This window comes from Bubalus kerabau, chromosome 7 (assembly GCF_029407905.1).
Source record: "Bubalus kerabau isolate K-KA32 ecotype Philippines breed swamp buffalo chromosome 7, PCC_UOA_SB_1v2, whole genome shotgun sequence".
NCBI classification, from domain to species: domain Eukaryota; kingdom Metazoa; phylum Chordata; class Mammalia; order Artiodactyla; family Bovidae; genus Bubalus; species Bubalus kerabau.
In genome coordinates this window covers 23054905-23061104 of record NC_073630.1, presented here as the reverse complement: position 1 = coordinate 23061104, position 6200 = coordinate 23054905, and positions in this window count along the sequence as shown.

The window sequence follows — 6200 nt, the reverse complement described above, 5'->3', positions numbered from 1 at the left end:
AAAGGGAAGCTCTTAAAAAGAGTGGATATATGTAAATATTTAATTTATTCACTTTGCTGTACAGCAGAAGCTGACACAAAATTGTAAATCAACTATACTTCAATAAAAATTAATTTAAAAAAATAGTATGAACTGATCCATATTTCATAGAGATTTTGTGACCTCCAAACTTTTAAGAGCAGGAATCGATAGAGCCATAGGCTAATTTAAAAGCAGTCTAGTGATATGTTCAGTTGAAACCAGATAATAACATATATGTAATGGAATCAATAGTGATTGCAGTTAGACAAATCACTCAAGAGAATGGAAAATATCATTGTACAATGCACACAGAGACTAAATTTTGTGGGTATAATAAGGGTGACCAATAGAATAGGCCATTAGATTCTATCTTCTAATTTTAGCACAGTCATGCTGGTAACAACAATAATCTAGCTGATATAATTTTATGCTAAATATAATGTTATTTGTTTTATGTATTTATCCCCCCAAATACCTATGTAATACATGATATCATTGTTACATACAGGGAAACTAAGATTTACAGAGGCTAAATTAATGGCCTAGCATTGCACAGCAAGCTAGTAGGCAACAGCCCTTTAGAGGCACGAGTTTGAATTCTAAATAGCTACTTTATATGACTGGAGTCTGTAGAGCAACTACGTTTGTTTTGGGTTTATTTACATGACTTCTTCCCTGTGCCACAGGGAGTACACTATAGTGCATTCAGAGGTGCCCTTTTATTCTTCAGGCCACCCTGCAGGGAAGCAATGGATAGGGTCCATTTCCATGGAGAAGTTCTTCTGAGAGTGGAAATGTTTGCACTCCCACCCCTTGGCAGGTGAAAAGCCAGATTATATAAAATTCCATCATAAATGTACTATTTTTATATGTGGGACTCAGATCATAAACTGCATCCATCTGGAAGGACAAAAGGACTGTGCATAATCGAGATGCTGTCTGCTCTCCCTTTGGTGAGGCAGCTCGTTGGACCATTTGCAAGAATAGCTCTCCTCCTGGGGATGCTGTCTGAGGAAGGAAGATGCAATCCAAGGCCAGTGTTCTTGGCAAGAATGTATCAAGTGGGAAGCTCCTGGGCTTCTGGATATTTTGCCATTTCAACTGAGATAGAAAGAAAATGAATATTTTCTTCCTTTTCCTTTCGGGGATGATGTAAGTCTCCACCTACTTAAAACTCTGTTTACATAGAGGATGCCTTCACTGCCTTCTAAGATACTGGAGACTCCCACATGCGACAACTGTAAAACTTGGCTAAGGGCGCTGGCACCTCCTGCCTTATCCCCCGTACACAGAGCTCTCGGAAATAACTGCACTCAATTAAAGTTTGCCTTACTAGTACTTATATATATATTTTTTTTTTACTAGTAATCAACTCAGAAGTCCTCAGAAAATGCAGTAACTTTCATCAGAAGTACATCCTAGAAAGTAAAGTAGAGCCTCAAGGAATGCAGTGCCTCAAAGGGCAGCTACCCTTTGATTGGCATCCTGCTTTCTTGCAGTTTTCCAGAACTGCAAGTAGGAAAGAGTGGCAGGAGCTGTATCTAGGGAAATCCTGCCTGCAGGCTTGAAGTTCTAGGCATTCCTTGGCAAATGTTTCTGGGGCACAGAATTCTGTGTTTTCAGGTTCCTTAACGTGAAATTCAGTTCAGTTCAGTTCAGTTGCTCAGTCGTGTCTGACTCTTTGTGACCCCATGAATCACAGCACGCCAGGCCTCCCTGTCCATCACCAACTCCCGGAGTTCACTCAGACTCACGTCCATCGAGTCAGTGATGCCATCCAACCATCTCATCCTCTGTTGTCCCCTTCTCCTCCTGCCCCCAATCCCTCCCAGCATCAGAGTCTTTTCCAATGAGTCAACTCTTCGCATGAGGTGGCCAAAGTACTGGAGTTTCAGCTTTAGCATCATTCCTTCCAAAGAAATCCCAGGGCTGATCTCCTTCAGAATGGACTGGTTGGATCTCCTTGCAGTCCAAGGGACTCTCAAGAGTCTTCTCCAATTGACAGATCATAATTCTTGCTCACTTCTTTGTGAAGGTTGTTTTGATAATCAGCAGAGCGTATGTAAATGACGAGAAAACAACTACTAATTACTTCTCCTCTCAGAGCTAAGATGAGCAGAGCCATGTGCTCTTGCCCATGAGGAAAAATACATTCTTCCACAGGATTCCATCTCTCCCCTAAACCTCTCAAAATTTAATGAACACTAACTCATTTCTACTACCCTAAGTTGTCTTCGAATAATTTTGTGTTTGGGAAAAAACTCACAGTATTTACTAGGAGCAGAGCTTTTTGGCTTTGCACCTATCATTTCTGTGAGAAGCTATAGGAAGAAGCAACTAGAAGGCCAGACAATGCTGAAATTACTAAATATGGTCCCTCCCAGTAGGGAGCCAAATTGATCTTCTCAACATCAACTACTCTATTACATTCACCTTTCTAGAACATGTGAGAAGTTGTTTCTAGAGATTATAAGGGTCACTAATAGAGCTGAGAGAGCAACTAAATGTGTGTCTGTGATATAACTCTAAAGTATTTGAAAAGTGAACCACGTAGCAAAGTCTCCAGTGGTTGTTAATACGCCCAAAACCTTTTTACTGAAATATCCAGCCTTGTTAAATCAGAAGCATTAGTACTACTCCTGTGTTTTCCCCTGGGCCAAGTTCCTCTGATCATTTTATGAGGAAAAACTGATGAATTGATGTGAAGGAAATTAAGTCTGCTAGCAAACTTTGTAAGTTAAGTGTTAAGAATAAATTCCCTGTAAAACATTAGGTCTTGTTCAGGTTTAAGGTTCAAGCTCATGTTTTAGGGACTAGATTTGCTCACTCTGAGAAGAAAAGCCTTTACTGTAAAATATTATTTTAGCCCATATAGATCATATACGTCTTAACAATATCTAAAGGAATAAATCCTAGAGGGAGAGGGTGGGAAGATTTGGGAGAATGGCATTGAAACATGTAAAATATCATGTATGAAATGAGTTGCCAGTCCAGGTTCGATGCACGATACTGGATGCTTGGGGCTGGTGCACTGGGACGACCCAGAGGGATGGTATGGGGAGGGAGGAGGGAGGAGGGTTCAGGATGGGGAACACATGTATACCTGTGGCGGATTCATTTTGATATTTGGCAAAACTAATACAATTATGTAAAGTTTAAAAATAAAATAAAATTTAAAAAAAATAAAATAAAATAAAATATATATGAGAAAAAAAAATAAAGACTTCCACCAGATGTCTCATAAAAACAAAACAAAACAAAACAAAAAAAACAATCTTAAGCCAAGAATAATCAGACCTGTCCATTGTAATTCACCTTCTATAGTTTACCAAAATTAAATACAAATACATCCTACGTAAATAAACAGGTATAAGTATACTTGTATACATACATGTAACAATCACCCCCTCAGTTATCACATCAGTGTTGCTAACACTCCTTCTCACATATACCGTAATCTGCTTGACCATCACATACAATGACTGAAGCTATTAAGAATTTCTCACTAGGGAATGTGAAAATTTAAATGAAAATACAAGTGACTGAAAATCTAAAGAGAAACACATAAGCCTCTGATGTTGAAGTCCCCAAAGCAGGCCTAATACCCCCACTGGCTTCTCCAGCTTGTTCACCCATTCTGGACAAATTCTTCCATCGTGCCTATGCATTTCATGGTTCCCTTAAGTAAGAGTCAGTTTGTTGCTTGCAAACAGAACTTCTCAAGAGCCGTGTATCCACATACATGCGTAGATGTGCCCTGATACTGTGTACAGCTGCAACACAGAATAGCTTTGTTGCCAAATACAGTCCCTCCTGACTAGAGAAGTGATGAAGAGAGTCACCAAGTGGGATTCAGCCACAAAAAATCAAATGGTAATGGTCCTCAAGCTGATTTTGTTTGTTTGTTTTAGTCCTTAAGTTTTGAATAAATATTTTAATTTTTTTCAGCCTTAATTTCCTCATCTGGAAAATGGGCCTAATGGAAGACCCATTTGAAATATTTTTACAAAGGTTAAATGTGATAATAGACTCTCCCTTTATGCTAGAGCCCCTAATTTTGCCATCTTTTTCTTCATCATTACTACCCTATGTACTTTTATCTGGTTAGCATTACACAGCTGCCTGGAAGAATGGTTACTTTCTCATACCAAAACTGACACTATTTGCTCAAAGCTCAGACTTCAAAAGGAAGTTTCATTAAACAACACTTTGAAAGTTCTAACCATTTCATATCCCGTAAGTCATCATATTTGCCTGAAATACTGATTTTCTATCAATGTAAACTGTTTAAAGGTGCTTGCCACAGCCACTCTGTATCTTATACATCAGTGAGTATTCATTTTTTTAGGCCACTCAGGATTTTAGTAGGAATAGCACAACTTCCAGATTAACTACTATCGGAGAAATACTCTCTCAATAATCAGAAATACTCTGTGCTTCCTTTCCAGGTTTCATTTCCTAAGTCCCTGTCATTTTCTCCCAGCAATTTTCCTTACCCCTGCCCTCTAGTTAGCCCCAGAAATCACGCGAAGCCAATGAAAATATGACTACTGACTTCAATATTTTTGGCACGTAGATGGATCCACCCACAATATTTGCTTATCTTTGAAAAATTTTTTACCATCTCCTAGATGATTGCCAAAAGGACATTTCTGCCTGAAATATTTGAGTCAGAGGTTGTATGTAGGCATAATTTAATCTTCTGTATGAACTCATGCAAGTTAATTGACACTGCTTGGTCCGTGACTCACTATGTCCCATCAATTTCTATGAATGCCCCTTTGTTAGTCTGTGGATTGAAAGGAATGATCAGTTTGTCAACCATAATACCGGATGATTTCATTTCACTTTTTATTTACATTCTTTTTCACGCTGTGTTTCATCTATAGTGAATGATCAATTCCATTACTTACAGCAAAATAATAATGTAAAGTAAATTTGTTTTTGGCTTAAATTTTTACTATTTTTTATGATAGTATAAATGACTTTTTAAATTTTTTGGTTGATTTTATTTAGGAATAGCAAAATTTAGTTCTGGTAGAGGCAAGTCCTTTGGGAAGTGGCAGTGGAAATCAACCAAGGCTATTTACCTTGAGTAGAAGAACTGTGACGTTTATTATACGTCAAAGTGGAAATAGAAAATCATAAGGCATAAATCACCACATAATCTATGCAATAGAAGAATTACGAGGAATTTGTTAGTTTTTCAACAGAACATTTCAAGGAAGAAGAGGCTCTTATTCCAAAGTCTTAGATATGATTCTAAGACAAAAATAATCTTAGCATAGAAATGGGGAATTTAATAGCTAACTACCTTTGCTTCAAATCTATACTTAGAAATAGTTCTTTCTAGTTGTTATTTGATTTCCTGAAATCATCTACATATTCAACTTCTAGAACTGTGCATAGCACAGAAGGGTTCTCAACAAATGTTTGTTGACAAGAAAAACAAATAAAAGAGTATATTGAAAATTACCTCATCTGACATGTCACCATTTCTCATGTGGTAACTCTAAGCAAAAAATGAGAAAAATTCAATGAAATTGCTTATTACTACAGGTGACTAAATGTAGATGATATAGAGCGGCCTATAGATTATACTGAATTTTTAAAAGATACTTTGAAGAAGTAAAGTAAAATATCAGAGAGAGATTGGCTCTTAAATACTTGTATTAATAAGTGTTTATTTACCACCTATTGTTTTTAAAGCATATGTGAAAAGCTCAGAAGAACTGGTTGCTCTGTGTCAAACCAAATACTTATAACAATAACAGGTAAAATATAAAAAAAACACCTTTTAAAATATTTCTACCTAAATGTGAAAGTAGTCATAGTAAGGAAGAAATTGGTAAACCTATGATTACGGCAAATTTCTGGAACATGTATTATTTTGCATCACTTATTAAAGGAAAATAATCTTACAATCCTTTAAACCTCCCACCTAGGAACTACAGCAATAGTTAGTATACCATACTGAATATTTTCTCCAAAAGAAAAACAAAAAAGATTTACAGAAGAGCACTAAAAAGTGTATTTAAAAAAATAAAAAGGTAAAACCCATATTTTCATGCAAATATGAAATGAAAACATCAAGTATTTTATTCAATTTCATTAATTAATGAGGGGACCAGTAAATTATTATAACCAGGTCAAAGAGTATTTGAGAAGCTAGTCATATG